The 24,718-nt window shown below is 42.6% G+C and overlaps 1 protein-coding gene across 7 annotated transcripts in view; it reads left to right on the forward strand.

Moving 5' to 3' along the window:
- Nucleotides 1-1,765: 1,765 nt before the first annotated feature.
- tab2 (TGF-beta activated kinase 1 (MAP3K7) binding protein 2) overlaps nucleotides 1,766-24,718 on the forward strand; it is a 41,021-nt gene continuing 18,068 nt past the window's right edge. For 6 of the 7 annotated variants that reach the window (XM_054618368.1, XM_054618372.1, XM_054618371.1 and 3 more), the window contains exon 1: nucleotides 1,766-2,113. The gene's annotated coding sequence lies outside the window, so the exon portion shown is untranslated. Of the gene's footprint in view, nucleotides 2,114-2,795; nucleotides 2,815-24,718 lie in introns of those variants that run through there. The other variant, XM_054618370.1, reaches the window with a different exon arrangement.

Below are 24,718 nucleotides of genomic sequence, written 5' to 3' on the forward strand. Positions count from 1 at the left end.
TCCCTCACTTCTGTCCATAAAACACTTGCCTTTTATTTCAGTGAAAAATATATTTGTGCGTTAAGAAAGGTCAGTAAAGGCGTCTTCGGTTTACAGGTTTGGAAAACGAGGGTCTTTGCTGTATTTTCCACTCTGGATCCCCCAGCTGTCCTAAACGGCTCCCACCTAGACAAGAAAGCTAAAGTTGCTATCGTTAGATCTTTTTTCAGGTACACAAACTGATTTTTTTGTAACAAAACTGGGAGCTGCATAGTGATGTTTATTTTTGTCTGGTCTCCATATGAGGACAATTGTTGTACAGTTCTTGAAATTCCAAAATGTCTTTGTCGTCAATCTTTCGGTTGCTGCGTTTGTCCGCCATTGGCTGCACCGACAACGGTCAGCGCAACTCGGGGTCAAAGTTCGAACAAATTTCAACTTTCGGAAACCCTCGTCTCAGTGCAAAGCAAAGCAGCACAAACAGTGCACATGGAGGAGCCACCCAAAAAAAATAAAAAGTTTAGTACAGCAGGTCAAGTGTCATCCTCTGGGAAACATGAATGTCTGTGCAAAGTTTCATGACAACCCATCCAATAGCTTTGGAGCAAAGTGGTGGACTGAGACACATCGCTATCCTAATAGAGCCACGCCGCTAGCGTGACTAAAAATAAAAACTGAATACTAAAAACAAAAGAAATAACATATAATGATGGAAAAGTAAAAACACACTCTGCACTGATGCACTTTCAATTGCTACCTGACAGCCTTTCCCCGGCCTAAGTGGTCGAGCAAAGTGTGTTTACGCTTCTCCAATGAGGGAACACATCGTGATTGTTCTTCACTTGCCAGATTTCAAACACTTACCCCTTTTGACACTCGGACTGAAGCATTCCTGCACTGCAGAGAGTACTGCAGCAAGTCCTACGGTCAGAAGTTGAAATACAGACGACGACATGCAGTCATGCACACATTTAGATTTTCCAAGTCTTGTTTGTCCATAATCTGTTTGCAGGCCTCTGGAGGCAACAGGGCTCAGAATGCACACAGTCATCTCTAACTGCCTCGTAACAAACAACATTTTGCATGTTCATGTTTTACCAATCGACAGCAAAGGCAGGAGCTCTGCAAAGGTTGGTTCAATTCTCCCAGGACATTGCGCTAACAGGTTGCTGTAAATGAAACAGCTTTGTATTTCACACTCGAGTATGAAATGGGTTGTTTTCTTTGGGTGGGGAAGTGTTCATACCCGACACTCAAATTTAATTTTGTCAAAATATAGCATCTGCAAGGTGTCAATAAGTGATAACAGGAAGCTGCTTTCCAACAGGTATTTAGTGAGGGGGATGATTTTTTTTTTGTTAATTCCTGCCCAAAATTGTCTACACTCTGACACTCTGACTAATTGACTGCACTTAGATGCATGTCAATGTGAATAACAGTGGTGTAATAAATGAGTAATTTTATATTAATATAGTAGCCTTTTTCATTGACAATGTTGTCTTTGTCCCCTTTGAGGAGTTGGACCAAAGCAGGCAGCTATCACACCACTTGCACAGTTTTTTATTCCAGAAATCTAAAAAAAATGATCTGAATATTGTTTAGTTTTTTCATTTTCTAGCATCTTCTGCAGCAGTAGCACGGTGCTCAGCTCATTTTGCAATATCAACTCTCTCCTCCCTCTGCACAACTGTGTGAAACTTAAAAAAGAAAAAAGAAGAAGAAGAAGAAGAAGAAGAAGGAGAAGAAGAAAAAAAACCCCAGCTCTTCCTCTCGCGATAGTAGCTTGCATATGCAGCCGCCATATTCTGTGACAGTATTTTGATTCGTATCTGCTGGAAGTGAGCAAAAAGAGAAAAGTGAAGGGCTGTCGAGGGGAGGGGGGGGCGAAGAAGAGGAGCTGTCAGAACGTTGTTCCCGAGTCTCTGTCAGACGGCGGAGAGCGGCTCGGTATCCCTCCCCTAGCGTTGTTCCGAGGACACTGAAGGCCCGGGCCTCGGCTCAGTTGGCTCTTCGGCTCCCTGCTAGTAGCTGGACTCCTCTCGGCTGATCCTCTCCCAGCTCCGCGGCCCTCCGGTGCTCCGGCGGCGGTGTCGGGTGTAGAAGCGGCCCAGGGAGCGGCGGCAGAGACGGGAAGGTGAGCTCCATAAAGTCACTCCACTCCGGCCAGTTAGCCGGAAGAATGCTGATTAAAACGGACATTACAAACACAAACACACATCTGAGCTCCTTGTGCGATAAAGGCTGTGTTAAGATACCGTCACATTCTGTGAGACAGAAAGCGGAGAGAGAAGAAAAAAAGTTTTCAAGATGTGGAAAAAGTTTTTCGTCCCAGCAGGCAGCAGCTAGCTGTGTTAGCAGCAGCTAGCTGTGTTAGCAGCAGCTAGCTGTGTTAGCAGCAGCTAGCTCTGTTAGCAGCAGCTAGCTCTGTTAGCAGCAGCTAGCTGTGTTAGCAGCAGCTAGCTCTGTTAGCAGCAGCTAGCTCTGTTAGCAGCAGCTAGCTCTGCTAGCAGCAGCTAGCTCTGTGTGTGTGGAGGCTGGAGGCGTCTCGGCCGCTGTGTTGCGTTTAAAACACGCGTTCACGTCCCTCCCGGGTCCGCTTTTAATGTGAATGTCTGTGGATACAAGTTACAGGTGTTTTATGTTTGTGTGTTGCTTTAGCACAACGTTGGCTGACGCTACATGTTTTGTAGCCCATGTTAGCCTTCTGCTCTTTTTTTTCCATTGAGCAAGCCTGGTGGATGGAAACGTTAAATCAGAAGCCTGCAGCTTCACTGGACCTCAGCCTCCAAACGAAGCCGTCAGCCCTCCATTAGTGTGTTATAACACTGAGACTATGTATGTCTGTAACGTGGAAAGCCTTCTCATAACAGCAGCGTTGACCCAACGTTACAGTGTGTGCGTCACTGCATGGATCATACATGGATCATACATGGATCATACATGGATCATACATGTTAGTTGAGCCCATGTGTGCTTCACCATGAGGATCCCTCGTTTTCATCATAACACCATGCAGATACAGCACCGTAGTGTCCCTGCTGTGGCCTAGGTGAACTAATGGAGAGCAGGAGACTTTACCTTTTTTGTGTTTGGTTGTTTTTAAGGGGGTCACGTCACCTGTTTTAATAACTTTATCACATTGTACCTCCTGGATCAGATGGTCCCGGTAGTTGTGATGGAAACTTGTAAGAGAGGGGGAGGGAGGGTCCTGAGCCTTTTGACAGCCAAAATGACAGCTCAGTTGTTGTTGTTTGTATGTGTGTGCTTTTGTAAAGTTAACCAGTCCTGATTTAGACTTTTCTTTCCTGTCTTCCCTATATGTACCCAGATGGGCAGGGAGGCACATATTGCGACATTTGACCTATTTTTTCTTTGAAGTGTTTGTTTGTAAGGCAAGTGACAGGTAATTGGGGAAACCAGAGACTTGGAAGTCGTTTCAAAGTACTTGACAGAACATGGTTGAGTGATTTTCCCCCAAAAATCTGTGGGTTTGCAGAAGATCTTTTGAGATATTTTTCCTGGCTTTGCCCTTTCTTTTGGGTTATTTTCATGCAGTCTAAATTCCATATAGACACGCTGATTGCAACTATTAGCTGTACGATGACAGTATTTTTCTTAAAATCCTCTTTTCAATTCATGGCAGTGTTTATGGTCTACTTGGCACGGCGAGAACCCCCTTTGGGTGTGTTGAGAATCTGCTTCAGCAACCAGTCAAATGATGCAACATGTTGTTTGTGGCCGGAAAGTTGGCTCTGCCAGCCAATTTGTCAGGTGATCAACCTTTGTCCAGTTAGTGTTTTTATTCTAAACCTGGCACCTAAGGAATGTGAATTGTTCATTGAAGCACCATTTACGATACTGGTGGTCGAACAAATCTATACCTGCCCGTGCTATTTTTGAATAATCCAGGCTTCTTATTTGAATCTCCATTCTCAGCGGCGATGACTAACTCCTCTGTTTGCTTGGAGTTTATTCGCAAACGGTAAAGAGCTCCGAATCACTCCTCCGTCCGCCTCTAAACACCTACCGATCTAAACTGTGTTGTCATCGCGGCCAGACTGTGTGGAGTGCCTATCGTTCATTAGCAGCTTGTGCCTGTCTTGACTCGCAGTCAACATTGCACTTCCTGACCAATAAGCTGCCATGGCCAACTGTTTATAGGTGCAGACCCCTAAATGAAACCATGTGTGCCTGTAGCAGGGCAAATATGTTGCTAGGAGGCCTTGCTGATTTGCCACTCTTTGCAGACTGCAACGAAAAAATGCTCGGAGCCTGTATGATAAGTGCTATATCAGGATATTTGGTGAGGATCCTTCACTTGTACAGGACAGCAGGCCCTTTGCTCGGATGTCATTTGGCATATGCTAATTGGCTAAATCAACAGGTCTTAAAGTGACGGGCACACAGATTAGAGATCTAAACTCACAAGAGAGTGTTACCTAAATTGCCTCGATGCTTGTTGACAAAGTTGGAGATCGCATCGGGCTCACTCGATGTGTTTGCTTTTTTGTACAATAAACAAGCAGGACTAACACTTGTGTTTAAAGAACTTATACAACAAGCCGGGGTTGTGGCATGTCGTTCGTGAGGTCTGTGCCAAAACTCAAATCTTCTTTCCTGAAAAACCCGTTTCCTGATTTATCATTTGCAGTACGCAGAACAAGTATAACCAATCAGAGCGAAGGGTGGGGGTGTGTAGTGTTTTTTTATTTTCCTTTCATAAGGGGGAGGATAATTACTACATATGAGTGTGTTTGGATGGAGCACAAATGCTTGTTGTTTGAGTCAGTTTTAACCCAGGAAACGATATTGGCTTACCTTCCACTTACTCTGTGTGTCAGAACACATTCTCTTTCTCCGAGAGGCCGCAGAACAGTGTGTGTTGTTTTTTTTGTTTTTTTTGCAGTAAAAAGTGTCAAGGTGAGACGTACCTGCAATGCCAAATGGGAACCAAGTAGGTTGTAGTGAAGGATCCATCACATTATGCCCATTGCTGCAGACTCAGGAAGAGGGCTTGGTGTTTTTTAACCCTCCCCCACTCTAGTGTGTGTGTGTGTGTGTGCATGTGTGTGTGTGCGTGTGTGTGTGGCTGTCAGGAAGAGAGGCTCTCATTGAAGCCCCCTCCCCCTGTTGAGCTCTCCCGACTTCTCCGCTTTAAATGGAGTCCTCCATTACACATGCCGCTCGCGGTCCTCTCCGGTTCAAGGGTTAAATTGCACGCATCGGGGCTGACACTGCAAAGTCCACTGCACCCCTAGCTGTCGCCTGCTCAGCGCTTGTTAATTTTGCAGAGTGCCTTTTTTTTTTTGGACCCCTTTTGCAAAGGCTTTTACAAATCATCCACAATCCTGCTAACTCTTGCATATGAAGTTGTGCATGATTAGGCTTTTACTTTGCCCCTTGAAGGCAGAAGAACCCCTCAATGAGCAAACAATTCCACAGCCTTGACAAATTCTGACTTTATAATTGCCTGTTAACACATCCAGAGTGTGGGAGCTTAAGCATTTATTCGGAGTTGTGTTTCTGGCCACCTTTATACTCCAATATTATTTCCTGTTTTCGCTTTAGTTGTTACATAGTTGACTGTCTTGACCAGCCGGTCTCTAATTTATCTGTCCATGCTACTCTGTGCTGGGCAGGTAGCCTACGTTTGGTTTATTACAGCTTGTTTACTGAAAACATCAGCCTGCTGCTGCTGCTGCTGCTGGAAACTAGGTTGAGGAGGTGAGGGGGTGAAACTGAACCATGCATTACATTTGTGGGCCGTGAAATCAAAACACCGTGGTTAACTGTGGATACAAGTTTCATAGAGCTAAAGAGTTGGGTGATCTCAAATTTGAACCCAAGCTACCCCTTTTGGCTTAGTGGACATTTGAATGTGGCTGTTATGTTACTTAGAACTTTACTTATATGAAGTAAAGGATCATTTTAATAAAATTGATCTCAATCAGGCAAAAAACGAGTAGTCACATAACTAAGAATATAACCAATGATTCGGTGACCATTTGCATTAAAGGACTGCTTGGTTTTAAACCCATTTGAAAGTAAGATATTTAACACACAGATTAAGTAATACAGATAAGGTAATGGAGATGTATGAAGATTAGGTGATGTCTGATAAAAGAAGTGAACATTAAGATTATCAACTAGAGCATTGATGTTCCTATAGCCCCAGGCTAAAACTGACCCAACACACGTGTGCAGTCTTCCATTTGCTTGATCTGTAAAATATAGACAATATAAGTGCCACTGACAGTTTTCCATCCGAGTTGCTGGGCACGTTGGTGTTTCTGGAAAACAATGATGTCGATACTCGTCTACGCTGTTTCATTGGGTCTGAGCAGTGGCGACGTCTCCGTCCCTGATTCGTCATGCCCCTAAACCGAGAGGAAGCGAGGGAGAGATGTGTGTTGACCAAATTTATTGACCATTAATCTAGTGAACTTTGAATTATGGGTGTACATTTTAAAGTACATTTGACTCGCGTGTGTGTGTATTTGAGAGAGGTAGCGCAAGACTTGCAGCCTTGTAAATTAGTTTGAAAAATAAACCACGAAATTAGTCTGTTTGAGTTTATAGTAGAAGATATAGTGGAAGATCTTAAGTATCAAGCACAACTTTTTATAATTAAAAAGTGCTATAATACTTTTCTGTAACCAAGCAACCAATCTACTTCCTGTTAACACTGGCACTCTCATGCCCAGTGTATGTGAGTATTCATGTGATATTCGTTTTCAGGCGTGCTAGTATGAACTGAGATCATTTTCATTTTAAAACCCTGGTGTTACACAGACACATATTGGTGTGGATGTAGTAGCCTTGGTGCGTCCTGTTTGTTGTCATTTATGTTTTATTCGTTTCAGTGGCTCTTTTCATTATATGACCCATTGAGATGTTCAAATAACAATTGAAAGGGTCTAAATGCCACTGAGGTGGTCATTCTAATCACAGTTTGCGTTACCAAAAAAACCCCCATCCCAGTCATTTTGAAGGGCTGTGGCCCAGGACTGCGCTCAAATTGCTCATGTTGTTTGAAAAATAGACAGGTGATAATTTTGCGTGCACTCTTGCTGCTGTTGCCTGATTTGTCAGGGCCTTTTGCAGCCTACAATTTGCAGATCTCTTGTAGTTTCTCTAGCTTCAGTGTGTAAACTGCTCACATTTTTCATTTGTGTTTTTTCTTTTTTAAACTTCTTGAACTTTGCCACGCTACAGTATTCATGTGAAAGCTGCTTCAGGCTGCTTTCCCCTGCGTTGCTGTCGGGCAGCTGGTTATTGCCAACGCTGTGTGCATGGGTTTCAGTTCCACTCTGTTGGCCTTCTGTCCCCGCGCCTCACTCTCTGCAGTCACAGGTATTATTATTACAGCCCACTTTCTCATTGTCTCTCTCGTTACATGCATCAGTGAACAGGAGAAGAGTGAAACACATCCCACTGCAAGACAGTGTGCATGACGCCCCCTCACCCACCCCCGACCTGGACTGTAGGTTTCATCTCCGCTGGCTTTTTCTATTCCTCCTAAAATCACTGACTGAGCTTCTGTAAAACTGACACATGCTTTGTCACAAGCTGCACAGACCTCGGAACTACCTGGGTGGGTCTAACTTTATTTAAAAGACGCCCAAAAATGTCTACGCAAGTTCACTATCGGCACTCTCTCGGTTCAGTTTTTCACAGGCGCCCACAAATGCTCAGTACACTTGGGAGCCGCCCTGAGAAACCACAGTCTTCTACTGTACGCATAGAGGAGAGTGAGTGGAGCAGTGGAGGTTTAGGTGTCCTGGTTACCTGGGGGGGGGATTTACCTGGCAGCCCTCTGGTCCTGTCCCTTGAACATCAAATGCTCCACATTTATAAGCTATATTTGCTACAAAATATTTTAGTAACAAGAATGACAACAAAGCTGTCAGGACAAGAATAGGAATGTACATTTACATGTTCACCTGTTTCAGTATATTTGCGTTCCAGAATGCACTGGTGCATTACGATGTAATTGATCTGCAATAGGATAATAAATTGTGATGATTTACTCATTGAAGGTGATGCGCTATTTTGACCGCCATTAAAACCCTACTCTCTACATTTGGTTATTATAGTAGGGTGATCATTAAATCTTGATGGAAGCTTGTTGTTAGCAAAAACTCTCAGCTTCAACAAAATGCAGAAACTCTTCAGCATCGACGGCGTGTAGAAATGAAGAATTATTGAATTTAGTTGCTAATTTCGTTAATCATTAGCTTAAGTGTGGACACATGGCTACATTAATCCTAGCATCACCAAGGTGCACAGACTGGCGAACTGTTCAGCTCAAAATAGACATCTCGCGTAATTGGCACTTGTAAATCAGGCTCGAACGTGGCGGAATAATTAAAGAGCAGCTTCTCATGCTAATGAAGTGCTTTTCAAGTTCCCCTTTGCAGAAACTCGGCTATGAAATAGGATAGTAGCGCAACCGTCAATTAAAGGAATATAGTGGAGCTCCTCCGCCGGTTTCCTTTGGATGTAGCATTTAAACTAATTGGAACCAGAGCTGCTGGTGTGTTAAACAGGCATGTTTGGAAAGACAGCAGTGCAGCTCTTGAGACACTCGGGCATTGTTAGTGGGATCAGTGTTGTGCTTGAAGCGTTCGTTTCCACCCCTTTTTTTTTTTCTCTGATTTATTGGTCAATAGATCCAGCAGACAACTAGGACAACTTTGCCCTTTTATTCTGAGTGACAAGAGAATGTGCTGTCACAACAGCACTACGTTAACATGCAGTCAGTTAAGCCTCACAGAAAACTTTGCTTTACTTCCTATTTTCAGGCGTATTTTTTTCAGTGTTGTCTTTCATGTAATGTGACAAATCATTACATTACATTACAGTCATTTAGCAGACGCCTTTATCCAAAGCGACTTACAATAAGTGTATTCAACATAGGTATTCAAGAGAACTACTAGTCACCAGAAGTCATAAGTGCATCTCCTTTCTTAAACAAGCACCTAAGAGCATAAACCACAGCCAAAGTACAGTGCAGAAACAAACTAATACGAATACAATAAGTGCTAAGTGGAAGGCTCAGGGTAGTACCCTGAACCAGTTTTATAAACGCAAGCAGTTAGAAAAAAGTATTTCAATATTCGTTTAGTTGTAACTTTGATCGAGAATTGCATGATTCTTTGGGTTACCATTGACATTTTTACTTTTGATTACTGTTTATTTATTTATTTATTTGCTATATTTTAAATATAGAGGTTTAAGTCCCTCGTAAACTTTTGCTGAGTACATTTTCTTTGTGTGTATTTGCAACCCTTGTGAAAAATCATGTTTTTCTGACCACTTCCCCAGTGAGTCCCCTAGTTTAGCTGCAAGGTCGTCAGCTGTGCGTCCGCCTGACATACTTTGTCGGGGTTACCGCCAGTGTCTTGCAAGCCTGGCGCAACGTGAGGGAGTGTCCAAGAGAGATTGTGTGTGTGTGTGTGTGTGTGTGTGTGTGTGTGTGTGTGTGTGTGTGTGTGTGTGTGTGTGTGTGTGTGTGTGTGTGTGTGTGTGTGTGTGTGTGTGTGTGTGTGTGTGTGTGTGTGTGTGTGTGTGTGTGTGTGTGTGTGTGTGTGTGGTTTATTTGTCGGTGAATCAATGCTACAAACTCTTCAAGACCCAAGCCAAGGTCCTGTGTATTGCCTGCCATTGTGCTGATTTAAGTGAAGGGGGTTAGCCCCGAAATTAGCAACAACTCTGACCTTATTTAGATGGACCCGCTAATCTCCTTTAAGTGACAAGTCGCTCCTCTGAGTTTTGGTCTGCTCTTTTTTTTTCTTTTTTCTGCTGATTCAAAATCAAAATTTTACTGTCGGTTAATGGCCAAACGGTTAATTATTACCATCCTCTGTTACTAAAAGTTAATGTTCACTCCATCATAGTTTATCACTGTAAGGTCAAGCTGCCAGCAGTGTCACATTGTTAAGTCCCAATGAAATGGAAGTTTGAGTCTCTCTTCAGCTTCTGTTCTGTGACGTATTTCACAGTGAAACAGACATTTGAGTGCCGTACTGAGGATTTAAAAGGAAAATCCTTTCGCATTTGACTGGACCACAAAAGAAGTGGGCAGGTTTAGAGTTTAGATACAGAGGTCTGTTCCTCTCATCTCCTTCACCTGTAGTTATGTCTGGAGGATGACGAGGCGGATATGAAAGGGAAACGGTACATGCAGATTAAACGGCGCCCGACCTCCCTCCATGCCGGCAGCGCCCGAGCTGCCCGCTCGCTCGCTCAGCTGCTGGCAAAACTCCGCCAGTTGTTATGCATCATCTAGCAAAATCATCAAAGTTCCCCTTATTCACCTTAGTTATCTGAAAACACATCTTTTCTTATCCCTCCACATTGCTCTGTTGGCTAATACGCTCCACAAACGGCTTTATACGGCTGGTGTGGCCGGCTAGATGCCCCAAAGTCTCATTTGATTGGATTCTTTTTTGGATTTTTTGGAGTGCTAGGTGATTCATCCAACATTTGAAATGTTAATAGAATCTAAAGACGCTCTTACTTTCATTTTACAGGGACTTTAAGAGGCTGTTTTGAATTTCTTTTATTTTTTTAAGCAGAAAATGGGATTTTGAAAAAACTTTTGCTAGACTGTTCACAAACAAGCAAACAAATATTAAGTATAAATACAAGTCCCCTACAATTGCTTGTTGACTCTCTCTTACATCTACAAATCTACTGGCCCTTCTAGTGTTGCGTGTCACTGCACATCCACATGAGCGTCGTTCCAACACATCCACTATTTCGAGCGTAACCCCACAAGAGACGACGCACAGGAAGATGGTTCAGTGGTTATCTTCGGCCCTGCGCTCCTCAAAGTCGTGCACACCGTAGCCTCTGCAGCAGGATATGTGTGTGTGGGTGACACAAACACTTCCTCCCATAGTGCATTGCCCTGAGAAACACCTCAGTTTGCATTTTCACATTTGGCCTCCACTGCTTCATTTGACATTTCTTGGAGTGCAGAGGCCAGCTGCATATTGTCATAATAAGAAAAGAGGCATGCAGGAAGTAGATGCGGCTCACTCCATAGTTTGCAAGTTTCTTTGAAAGATGCAATCGGACCTTCTTAAGCAGTTCATACTAAACAGGATCTTTTGTTGGTGGTGAGACATGGAGAAAAGCAGATGCTGCAACTGGTCAACCCATTTATTTTCTGGTGTCTACGTTCTGTGGCATGTGACAGTATGTGAATTTTGAATTTACAAGCTGATAAGATGAGTTAAGATATGTAAAACCTTATTGATGTACCTGTCACTGCAAGGGTCTTGGCCTGGTTTTGGTGTGGTCCCCTTATTGCCTCCTTTTAATCTTTATTACAGTTTCTCTCTCTCTGTCTTTTCTCCGCTCTGAAATAAATAGTTGACAACACACCGACTGCACTGATCTCCACCAGAGCCTTTCCAGACTTTACATGACATCCCGAACCTGCATATTGGTTTGGGTGGAGGTTGCAGAGGGGTTAGCGTCCCCTGGTTTTTGTGCAGCCTGACTTTGAAAAACTCCAGCCTGCTGGAAAGGAAAGCTTCCTATGAAGGTTGACACATTGACATGAAATAATTTTTTGTAGAGCAGTTATGGCTTTCTGAATGAGAATCTGGTTTATTTTCACATGCAAGGAAATTTTATTTGGTGCCTTGGTGCATAGACAAGAAACACGCATGTAGAAAAGACAAAAAAAAAAATACAATAGAAATATTGAAACCCACTATTTGAGTAGGAGAAATGTACAATGTGACTGTTGAAAAAGAACAAGCTAGGCAGAAATGGGGTATGCAACGGTTTATAGTATGACGAATATGCACTGTACTGAGATACAAGTCCAGAAAGAAGTGTATAATTGTTAAGTTAATAAGAGCGTGTCAACATTACCCACAGTGAGCTGCTCAGAACGCTGAGTAAATCAACGTGGACGAGTGTTTACTAGAATAGTTTTGCAATGCATCCACGGTGTCGGATGTCATGTGAGTAAGCAGATTGTCAGTTGACCTGCCGGCTGCTTGTTTTCCGTACGATGGATATTGCAGGCTGCTGTCTTATCACTTCCCCTGCTTATCCTGCAGGCAAGTTCTGGCCCCCACGTCCCCTCAGACTCCCCTCCAACTTTTCCCTCAGCAGTAGACGGGAGGACGGAGAGCTGGTCTCATTCTTTGCTGTTTGTAAATGCCATGCGGGGACGGCTCTGTCCTTCATCATTTCTCCCACAGTCTGCTGAGGGTCTTTCATCTCCCTCAGGTTTTTATTTTTTTGTGCTCTCAAACGATGGGGAAAGGGCTTTGATCCGGTGTCCTATCAGTAACGACGTGGGCCTCAGGCCTTCATACTCCCTTGCTCCCTCGCTGTCTCACTCTGAAAACATATTGTCAGGGCGTGGTGGACAACGCAGTCCACCCCAGCTGAAAAGCCTTTGTTTGTTGTGGTTCAGTGTAGCTTTGCCAATGGCAACTGCCTGTGTGTGGGTCTCTATGAAGCTCTTGCGGCAGCAGTGGTCCGTTGAATGAGAGGACCCTATGTTTTTGCATCTTGGATATAACCACCTGAGCTCCGGGGGAAGAAAACAAATCTTACCCCCCCCCCCCACCCCCCCCCCTCTTCACTGGAGATTGCACAACAGCACTGCAGACATACGCACAAGTAAAGCTTGTGGGGCTTTCATCCTCACATCCGCACTCTGCAAAGATATTTTTATGCAGAACTAACCAGATCCAATGCAAAGAGAGGATCATGTTGGGTAAAAGCTTGTAAAAGTGGAAAACGACTACAGAGGACCTGGGCTTTTGCACTTCCTCCCAGTTGCCCAAAGTCTCCCTTTTGTTTGAAATGTTTCTGATAGTTTCCCTGTTCTCAGTCACTGATCCATGGAGACTTCTCTCCAGTTTCAAGAGGGAAACAGAAAGCTTAGTTCAGGGATATCCCTGGGTTAGCTGAGTCCACCCTGCCCCCTCACCCCCATACCCTTTTCCTCTCTCTATCTTTCATGGCGCCCTTTGGCCTCGCAAACCCACCGGCCTGCCTCCGCTCCTGGTCAGAGATGTCATAACAGAGCCGTTCTGCTGTGGTATCCCTTGGGGGAATGTGCTGCCTTTGGTTCTGTGTGTGTGTGTGCGTGCGTGTGCGTGCGTGTGCGTGTGCGTGTGCGTGTGTGTGTGTGTGTGTGTGTGTGTGTGTGTGTGTGTGTGTGTGTGTGTGTGTGTGTGTGTGTGTGTGTGTGTGTGTGTGTGTGTGTGTGTGTGTGTGTGTGTGTGTGTGTGTGTGCGTGTGTGTGCAGTGTATCAGGCCAGTCCGGTGCTGGCACCCTCCGAGACACACCTGTTGATGCCAGTCTATAGAAAACCACCTCTGTGTTGTCCCTCCCGTCCTCTGCAGGCTGCAGCAGCACGGCCAATCACTGCCTACACACACACACACACACTAACACGCATGGGCCAACTGTGGGTGTGTCCATATACAGCACGGATGATTGATGGATTGAGCATCTTAAAGTTTACAGAAATTGGCAACAAGTACAACTTCTAGGGCTATATTGTGCAAACTCAGGATGTTGATCGGTGCCAGTGACTCAACAAGTTCTCGGGCAGGTGCTGACATATCTGGCTTCCAGATCTCACTTTGCAGGCCATGCCTTTTTTCTTGGAAGCCAAAATTCAACAGCCCTTGTAATCTCCTCCTAGCATTTGCATTTTTTTACCTTTACAATGGAACACGACACATTTCAGATGCAAACTATTACATTTGCATTCAAGACAAAGGAAAATAATGCAGTTTGATACATTAAGTAGACATTTAACTAAGAATAACATTGTGACAACATAACATTGGCGACACAATTTAAAAAAAACAACATTTAAAGGGTCACCTGTCCTTAGTTTTGTGAAGATCAACATTCTCCAGCTTGAATGATTTGATCTATTAATGTGAATGCAACATTTCAAAGGGGTTGCAAAAAGAAATGATTTCAGATTCCATTTAACACAGGGCCATATTTACTGTCTTCAATAGCACAAGGCTAAGACAACTTTTGATAGTTGTGATGATATTAAACAGGATTGTGCGCCAAGTCAATTACCCTGGTGTAGGTGAAGAGGGCCTGCTCACCGAGGGAGTCGAGCATGACTTGAATGTTTTGAGAGGGCTGGAATAAGACCGAATGGCATCTCAGCCAGCAGAGGAGTCACGTGACCTGGCTGCTATTTGTCTTTTGGTTGGCCTCAAGGTGGAGAATGATACTCCTAACAGCTGCGGGAAGCATTTCCGGCAGGAGGGTTTTTTCCTCCTCAGCCAAGCACACGGGACGTCCAGCAACACACCGCAGCAATGATGCATCGATGCATCGATGCAGCTACTTCTCCACCACGGATACGTATTCTCAGCACAACATGTTGTGGATTTGTGCTGGTTATAAGGCCTTGCTTTGAGTATCCATATCATGTTAGGGGCCAGTCTGGAGGAATCTGAAGCGTTGTGTTTTCAATAAAGTCAGAAATTCCTTCAGATGGATTAGAAAAGAAAAGATTTGTTAATTTAAAAAAAAAAAAGAAAAAATCAGATTCAAGCACTCATTACCCTTTGTTAGCCTTAACCAAAATCCGATGCAGCATCTGTAATAAGGAGCTGTCGGAGGTGTGGTTAAACTGCTTTATAGACGCCTTTTTGTTTTCCTGTGTGTAAGGCCCCCGCGAGCGCAGGAGTGAACTGATGGAATGAGCTGACCAAAGACAGAAGGACTGTTAATGTCCCGCTGTCTGTGCGCTTCAAAGAGCATGATGACATACAGTAAGTGCATCTCGTAAGGCAATAAAGGGTGAAGATTTGGCCGGTGCATACTTGGCGTGTCATCGCTAAGAGCCTGAGTGCAAGCAGTCTCATTGTGTTCAATTGCCTTCGCGGTGAGTGTTGAGAGACAGCGCTGCCACCCAAAAGCTCCGGATAGAGCCAGCCGGAAGGTCGCCGGTTTGAATCCCGGGCCCGCTGAGTCTGTGAGGAAGAAGTGGATGAGAAATGATTTTTGCCCACGTCGGAAGCTGAATCGGAGGTGCCTTTTTAGCAAGGCACTTGGAGCTACTCAAAGCAGTGGAAAGCTGTTATATGTTGGAATGGGGACAAAAGTCAAGTACACATGTAATGTTAATACATTTTTTATCTTATAAACCACAGCAAAAGTAATGTAGTATCAAACTAGATGATTGATTAATGAATTAGAAAATGTATAACATTTCCAAAAAAAGAATACATACAAGGGTTGCAACAAATTGATTGATCAGTAGATTGTTTCCCTGATTAATTGTCTATATAAACAGTAAAGAATGGCATTGACATTACTTCTGACACTTGACTAAATGTCAATGTTTTGCAGATAAATACAGGTTTGAAAAAAAAAAAAAATTATATATATCGTCTTAAAATCTGTATTGTTAGGCAGAAAAATAGTGTGTGTGATCTTTGAAGGAGATGGCATGCTCTGTTTGCGTGGCTGCATTGTTGCACCACCGAGGTGTGTGTGCGTGTGCGTGTGTGTGTGTGTGTGTGTGTGTGTGTGTGTGTGTGTGTGTGTGTGTGTGTGTGTGTGTGTGTGTGTGTGTGTGTGTGTGTGCGTGTGCGTGCGTGCGTGCGTGCGTGTGTCAGTCACACTTCCTCTTGAAGGTGGGGCAGTACAATGGGATTGACATGGGCGTTATGTCTGGTATTCATGGCTTTTTGTATGCATCTTTCTTGTCTCAAGGACAAGGCATAGAGGGCTGTTTAAGGCATCAGGCTACAAACCAGGTAACAGTCAACCGTAGTGTTCCGTCAACTGCAAGGGGGACCGTTACAGTGTAAAATAAATAAAGCACAAGGAGAACATTTAAAATCTTTCATGGTTTACGTTGCATTCAGAGCGATTTAAACAGATTTTTTGGACATGTTGGAAAATAATTGCGTTGAGCCCTGAATACCAGCTGTTATAACAAAAGGGCAAAAATGATTTGTTCCAGAATGGATCATCAACGATCGGCTATTGGTGATCAAATTGCTCCTTTTTTTTCTCGTGCTGATCCGATCTGTGATACCATAGGAACAGTGAGTTTTATGATCCGGTGCACCCTGGGTAACCTCCAGACTATTGCATAAGTGGTGCCCCAGGATTTTTAGTTCACATCCAGTATATGGAGGCAATATGCTGCACCGTTTTGCCCGTGAATCTGACAGAAATATATTCATATTTCATCTGATTGAAATAAACTGAGACATTATTGGAATTAAAACCACAACAAACTTTTGATTGATCAAAATAACTTCATAGGCCTATAACTGCTGACGTGATCTAAATACTTACTACCGCGCTAAAGCTTCAACTGATAACTTCTGTCACATCCTGATTTGGATGGGTTCGATGCCAAGCTAAAGATAACCCAAATGAATTCCCCGAGCTTAAGCAGCCCTTAATGAGGCAGACGGCAACAGAAATGCTACCAGAGGTTGTAACCATGGCTCTGAAACCGACAAATGATCTGTGATTGTGAATCATGGAGTGGAGGAATCCGGTGCCACGCAGCTGGCCAGCAACGCTGAGCGGCCCTCAGAAAACTCCTGGCGGAAAATCTGTCAGAACCAACTGTTTCTGAACCTTTTTTTAGCCCACCACCCCGCTGCAGTCCATGTGTTCCCAACCCCTCACCGGTATCAGATCGGTTTTCACCTAACAAAAAAAAAAAAAAAAAAAAAAAAAGGAGCAGTTGTGTTGTTCCAAGCAGGGCAGAGACCAGGGCGCTCAGTTTAGTTAACTTGAACAAGCTCTGTGTGTGTTTTGTACCCGATGTATGTAGTTCACAGGCTGCTTGTGCAACGCTCTCTTCCACTCAACAACTCAGCTGGTATTCAGTTGTTTTTAGTAGCAGCCAGCAGGTTCACTCCGCCACATGTCAGTGAGTCACTGTATGACTCGTTGTTGTGGACGGACTCAGGAGCTCGTCCACACAGTGCAGTGTCTCTGTGATCAGTGAAAGCAGAGCTCCTCTGTGTGATAGGTGTGCACAAGTAAGCATCTTTACCATCGGCCTGCTGCATCACAATATGTAGCACTTTAGCTGTTAAACCACCATTTTAACTGAATTATCCCACTTCAACACCCCACTGGAAATTGTTTAAATGCAAGTTGTAGAAGTTGAACATCGACTGTCCTTTAAGTCATATGTACAAGTTTCTGAATCATGCTTTACTGACCTGAACACTTACATTCACAGACTGCTAGTTCGGAGTTAGCAAAGGCCCTGCTTCAGTTCAGGAGCTGCTGTTTCCTCTTGACATCCTCCGTGTTTGTGACTCGGAGGCTGAACGCAGTGGCTTTATGATTACTACTTGACAGCTGGTAAATGGGAGCCTTGGACAAACACATGAAGACAGCGTTGGTCCTTCCAGTGATTGACGGCCGACAGCCAAAACCTCTGGCAGAGTCAACAAACAGACCAGCCGTAACCTAAATTTACCAACAGTCGGGTTAGATCTGGTCGGATTTTCTCACTTAAGGCAGCCCTGGGGAAAAAAAATATTTTCTAAAAACACCATACAAGCCCATTTGCTTTCACAGATGGTCTTAATTTGAATTGATGATGATGCTGGCACATGCCTTGTTTTTTTTAATTTATACCTCTGGAATCCTAAACAGCTCATTTTTAACACATCTGAGTTATATATATATATATAGGTATATGTAGGACTACAAAATTAAATGTCTACCAGCAATCACAGTGTAGACAGCCACATAGAATGGAAATAGTGGATTTAGCCTGAGGTCTGATTAGTGTGTATAACAATTTTGAGTTGAAATGATGAGTTGATTAATTGATTAGTTGAACAACAGAAAACTATAATTATCAATTCATAATTATACTCTTAAATCAAGCAAAAACAGCAAACATTCTCTGGTTACAGCTTCTTCAATGTGAGTCTTTGCGTCTTTACTCTAGTTTATAGAGTAAAGACGCAGGTTCAGATTTGGACTTTAAGTGGTTGTATTTAAATGGCGGTCAATGTTTTAAAATAAACTAGAATATGCCTTTGCGCATATTTATAATAAATTGCACTGTATGTACATTGAACACCCTAATTTCAAAACTAGATGCCTACTAAGCTAAACAAAAACAAGTATAGGTATTTGGCGATTTCTGCCTGTTTGAACTAAACTTATTTGCAGATCTACACATGACATTGCAATATTTAAAGGGAACAACTAAGCCATGTTTTGCATAGTATTGAAATAATTTCGATTAGATTTAACAGCAGTAGTTACACAAAAACTTTTTGGTAATATGTGGGCACATCAATAAACTACAGTAATGTCAAATGTTAAATTCTTAAGTAGTGTTGTATTTATTTTGATAGACAATGAATTTTCCATGGCACATAGGGATTTGTTTGGTCTGGAAACAATGGTTTATTGCAGTGTAACTGGTTGAAAATGATGCATTGACTTTTGTTGATCCTATGACTCTTAAATCGTTTCTGTCACACCTTTCTTGAACTATAGGAGACTGTTATGGACATTTTTTCACTATTTTCAGACCTTAAACAGACCAAGTGTTCATCAATTAATAAAGAAAATAATGTCAGAGTAATTAACAATGCTAATCATTGTTAGTTGTAGCCTATCAAAACCACAACAAAACTCCCTCTCACTTGAAAAATACACACACTTATTTGTAAATACACAAAAGTACAAACCATGACTTATTTACATTAAAAAATACATTTTGCAAACTGTGACACCTTAATGAATTATATTTGTTCATATACTGATTGCAAAAGATGACAGAGTTCTCAGTTTCAGTGAAATGGTGGGTTGACTGTGCTTGGTTTAAAGGAATAGGACGAGCAGGGGCTTTTTTGTGACTCGGGGCTGCCTCACTGAATCTGTCAGCATTCTCAGAAGACAGGAAAATGGCTTTATCTGTCTACCGGTCAACCCCCCTTCCTGGTGCTCACCAACAAAAACTGTCTCATCTGCATCCTGCATTCTGCGTTTCCCATCACTTGCTCCTCCGCACCTTGTTGTTGGAGCGTGTTTCTTTGGATGAAGATCTGAAGGATTTTTCTCCGGACAAAATGAGAAGCGGTCCCAGAGGCTGTCCAAATACAACATGGTCCACCCAGACGTGCAGAGATGGGAATAATAAACAACAATATGTGGAGCAGAAAAGCCATTAGCAGTTCAGTGTTTGGTCAGGCCAGAGCCCTGCAGCTGCACTGAGCAGACTCTGTGCTGCTCTGCGATACAGAGTGCTCAGACATGCATCCAACTGCTTTATATACCCATTTTAAAAGGTTTGCATTGCCGTTTTTTGTTTTTTTTCTCTCCCATATTCGGCTTGGATTGGTTGGGTAAAAAAATCTCCACCCTCCTCTTGGCCCTTGGCAGTATTTGGAAGGATAATGCACCACTTGCAATTAATGCCAACAGTTTGTAAAGTTGTTGCCTCCTTCCACGCACGCTACCCCAATAAGGTGTGATTAAAAAAACGTCCACATGGTTTGGATACTGCTGTGTGTGCTGAGTGTTTTATGGCTGGAAAAAATACCCTCTATCATGTAACCTATCTTTCCTGAGAGTTGATTTTGGAAAAGTTTTGCTTATAGATTATACTATACCTGCTCAGTGAGGGTCTGTGTTGGGGCTTGTCAGCTGGCAATTAATGTTTCCACAACGTAAGGAAAGAACCCTGCACAGTGCCCTGCCGAGACTGTCATTGTTCACGCTTGGTCTTTCTTTTCTTATTCTTTACTTATTAATTTTTGCTTTGTAGATCAGTCACGCCCTTTTTTGTTTAATTCAAACTTTCTTGGAAGAAACCACACAGAAAGATTAGTGGTTTACGGTAGGTCTTTTCATGTTGCTATGGTTTCTATTTTAAGCCCAGGCTGTGGTCCTGACATATAATGCCCTAAGGAAAGAAAAGCAGGGAGGAGGGCCCTCCGAAACAACTGTTGTGCAGAGGTGGAAGATTGTTGCAAGGCCTCTCAATAAAAACAGCTGCACCTTTTGGCTATATTCATACCTTTCTGTTTTTGTTGAAAAATCCATGTGATGAATATGCGAATCCTGATTATGTCTGGATATAAAATGTAAAGAGTGCACAGTACTGTTTTGAAAACACCAGTTCTGTGAGATTGTACCTCCTGGCCAACAGAATTTCACCAAATCATTTTTGGCATCAGTCATCCTCACCATTGGGATTTGATTTGGGGTGCGTTCTTCTTGATGTTGCTTTCTTTGGAGAGCTCAAAACTCACAACAGAGCATTTAGATAGATGTCTTTAATTTTGACACACAGTCGGGGTGCTCTGGGCATGTTTTGGAGCTGGTTAAGGCTTTAAAGGACTTTTGTGGTTGGGATGGTTTTGTTTGTCAGAATTTGGGTTATGCTAAGTGGATGCTTTGGTGTCCTTTTACAGTTTTTAACATGCTGCTTGTACCAAGATTTGTTCTTTATTCTTTCTATCAACCCTCAGTCTCGTCTTTTGAAACCGATTTTCTTCTCCAAAGAATTAGCCAATCTGTCTTTATGGAAATAAATCCTCACGTTGAAATTAAAACTTATGTTCTCTAACATGAAGTGATAGAAATATATATATTTCTGAATGAAAAGAAAAATCGATGCAGACCTAACCCGGCATGAATAGTTTGCTCTTATATATTTACTTCCTGATCTTTCTCAAGAGGGCATCTGTTGACTGTTTGCTGTGTCACTCAACTAGGCCCGTCACAAGAATTACACTATTGACTTATTGTACAACATATGGACATGACCTTGATAGCTTTTATGTTATCTACTTATCGTCTGATATTTACACAACGGGTTCACCTGTGGTTCACGTTGTGACCTCAACCTTTTCAGTTCTGAAGGAATGAAGAGCTCTGTGAAAACTGAATAACAGAGTATTATAGTTAATGTTTCTGTAGTTACATTTAGCCCTGTTGAAATATTAGTTTCACTAAAATGAAAGCACTGGTCGGCGCCAGGTGGCAACCTCCGGTTCTGCAGAGTGAGGCCAATGCGGAAGTCTTAAAACGTGCATTCTCTCTACTGACCACCAGGGGCGGCGACTCCGGTTACAAAAATAAGTCTGATTGTATGGAAGTCTATGAGAAAATGATCCTACTTCTCACTTGATTTATTACCTCTGTAAACATTGTAAACATGAGTTTATGGTCTTAATCTCTAGTTTCAAGTCTTCTTCAATACAGCATTATGTTTATTTAGTAAATGATGGTCCGTTTAGAGTCAAATAGACCATAAAGCGGAGTACTGCTGCTACCAGAGCCGTATACTGCGTCACTCCTCCAAATATGGTAACTTCCATTCATCGGTTAAAAAAAAAAAACAAGACCACGGCCCTATTCCAAGATGGCGACCGCAAAATCAGCGAACCCAAGGCTCAGTCCACAAACCAATGTGTGACGTCACGATGACTCCGTCCACTTCTTATACAGTTTATGTTCGGCACTCTTCATTCAACTTGAAGAACGATTTCTAGAAACAGCGAATAGAAATTTAGTTGTGTCACAATAACAGAAGTGAATGCTCCTCGTTGCAACAATAAATACTGCAGAAAGCCTTTGTTAGAAAAATGATAAAATAGTTATTTATGATTTAAAGTATTAATAAAAGCAAAATAACTTGTCTTTATCATATCCACTCTCGTGCAGCCCTGCCTCCTTGCCTTAAACGGTACAAACCACCCGCTGAAGCAGAGCAGTGTTTTTTATTTACGATCAGCCTGCTTGGGAATCACTTTCATGGTGTTGCAATGTTAATGTTAATTTTCAGCCAGTAACTCCAGTAATCTAGACCAGACATGTTGTTGATTATGCATTTAGCATTTTTACAGCAGCGCGTTTACTTAAACTGTGTGTTTAACTCTGCTGTAGCTCTTTCATACCACAAAGAAGACACAGCTCTGTGAAGATAAGCTCCTTTATGTGGTTATGGATAGTTGACCTGCTGGTCATCCGTTTCCATGCGGACATGGAGTCGGAAGATTGTTCATGTCATGAATCCTCAATAAGAAAGGAGAGAAAAGTCCCCTCTGAGGGTGGCTAGACTAACCACTTTTTTTGTTTTATCATTTATTGTCTGGAAGCATTTTTCTTCTGCTGCCTCCAGAGTTAACAAGTCAGCAGATGTACATCTCCTAAAGGCTGTGATACTCAAACTTAAAAACAAATATTTCTGAAGCATATTTCAGCTGTCTCAAACTTTTCAGATATAATAATTATCTGTTGTCAACAAATCCCTGTGGTTATTTAAAAGTGAAATGGATATTTCAGGAGTGTTTGTAACAGCCAGACAGACAGTTCTGTGTTTGCAATGCAAATCAGTCTGTCGGAGAAAAAGTCTTGCATGCTGTTTTAAGATGAGATGATTACTATGCAGTAATGCACCAATATAATAGAAGGACAAGCTATATAATGTAGTTTTCAAAGCATTCAACAGCAGAGGTTTTGTGAAGTAGGACTACAAGATACATACACAGTCAGTGCTGTGCAAGGTATGTCTGATTACAATGAGATCTCTTGTTTTTGTTTTTTTTAAACAACCTTTTTTCCCCATGTGGCAACTTGTAGAGAAAGAGGAAATGCAGACAATGGAGAAAAAAAAAGTTTTTGTCCAACAAGGAATTCTCAATTAATTCTCTAGAAGGATGTCGCAGATGATTATTTTGATTTATACTGGATAAGTAAAGGTAACAAATGTAGTGCCAAACTATAATCAATGCAGTGTAAAAATGTTAATTCCAAAATCATTTCTGCTAGTGGTTTCAACCTTTTTGCCTTGGAAACCTTTTAAGTTTAGCGGTGTCTACACATATGTCACGATGACCCCCCTTGTCTGAGCTGCGATAAGTTCAACCAAAGAGTGATCTTTCTTTATCATTTATCATTTAAATAGTAGAATCCTAAAGAAGTAAAACTACATATATCACAATATAAAAGCAAAGATTAGAGAAGTCAAGACTCTCTGTTTTCTTTTCTGCATTTCCTTTATTGTATTTGTTTCATCTTTATTGTGAGCCTGCTGTTCTTGGCCAACAGGATTGCCTCAGTAGTACTTTTAATCAGGCCTGTTTATTGACAAAAGGCCTCAAAAGAACATTTTGCTCACGGTCGAGGTGACTGCAGGTGAAAAGCAGGCTGTCAGGATCTACGATGGAACGCACACATTTGTATTTCAAGGAGCTGCTGCAGGATGAGCTCAGCATTTCGTTGCCCACAGAAATCTTGTGTTGAAGAGGTGGGAGGAGGAGGAGAAAGGGAGGACTTAAAAGTGGGAGGGAGGTCGGAGTCGACTGGTGTCTGAGCCCAAGAACAAATTCACACACACACACACAGAAAAGCAAGCTGCAGCAAGCGCCCAACAGCTTCACCTAGTTGCCGCTTCTAAATTACCACCCCCACCCCCCCTTTTCCTCCTCTTTTTACCTTATACGGCCAAGACAGACACAACCGGCCAGGCAGCTTTTTTTTTAACAGATAAATTTACAGTGTTTACAGGGGAAAACAAAATAAAAATTGGACTGGCAGTCCATTGACTGCGCAGAGAGCTCAAGGAGAGAGGCGCTCCTTCACGTTTCTAAGACCTCCCAGTTTCCCACAGTGCCTTGGGAGGGGTTGGTCGACCTGGGGAGCTGGTGCCCTCGCCTGCTTCCAATAAACCAGCAGCTGCAGGCTGCGGTGCTGAAGAATTTTTGATTTCCTGCACACACACACTCCCCCCCCCCCCATACAACCACCACCCCCGCGCACACACACACATGCTTGCACACCAAACACTCCCGAAAAACCTTGTTTTCGAAAGTGGGCAACTAAAAAGCCGTGCAGGCCTGTCTCGCAGAGCTGATCCCAGCTCTGTGTGCAGCGTGAGGCCCAGGCTTCATGGCACAGTTGAGTGCAATTTGAGGTTCTGCACATAAAGTGTGGTTTTGTTTCTGTTCTGGAGTCGTTGCCTGGAACAAAAGAACTGCTTCATGTGTGGGGCTCGTGTGCAAGCCTAACATGCTTAACAGTTAATGCGTTGTCTTTCTTGTGTTTTATTATTCATCATTATTATGATGAATTGAAATGATTTAAAAACGTATCTTTACAGTATTAAAATCGTCACGTACATACGGGTACATACATGAAATTTGACCTCTGCCCCAAGGAGGTTTGATGAAGATCTTATTGTCCCAATGTATTTATCTCAATAATGTGGAGAAGTTCTCATTCATAGCAGATTAACTGGTAATAAGATTTCAGATTTACACTCTCAACCTGGCCTGACCTTTCAAAATGAAGATTTAAGGATGTTTAAAGTCTTGTTGAAGATGCACAACTGTTACGAGTTTCCATTGATGGCACATTTGCAGTTTATCTTGAAGGTTTATTTTAGTTGGACTCTGACATTAATACGGTGGGAAATCACTTTGATTCAGTGGGTCACAGCTTTTTTTGTGATGACTCGGAAAAGCTCCACTGTTAAGACTACTCTCCTCTGTAAAGTTTCCATGCAGGCCGGCGTGTTCCTACGCTCCGTGGGAGGCAAAGTACTCCTTGTTGTTCTTCAGAGTCACTGAATCGAAATGAAAAAGGAAAAAAGGGAATGAAGTTGCATTCTTTAAGTGCGCTGTGTGTGTGTGTGTGTGTGTGTGTGTGTATATATATATATATATATATATATATATATATATATAGCTCACAGAAAAATAA

Source organism: Anoplopoma fimbria, chromosome 18 (assembly GCF_027596085.1).
Source record: "Anoplopoma fimbria isolate UVic2021 breed Golden Eagle Sablefish chromosome 18, Afim_UVic_2022, whole genome shotgun sequence".
Lineage (NCBI taxonomy): Eukaryota > Metazoa > Chordata > Actinopteri > Perciformes > Anoplopomatidae > Anoplopoma > Anoplopoma fimbria.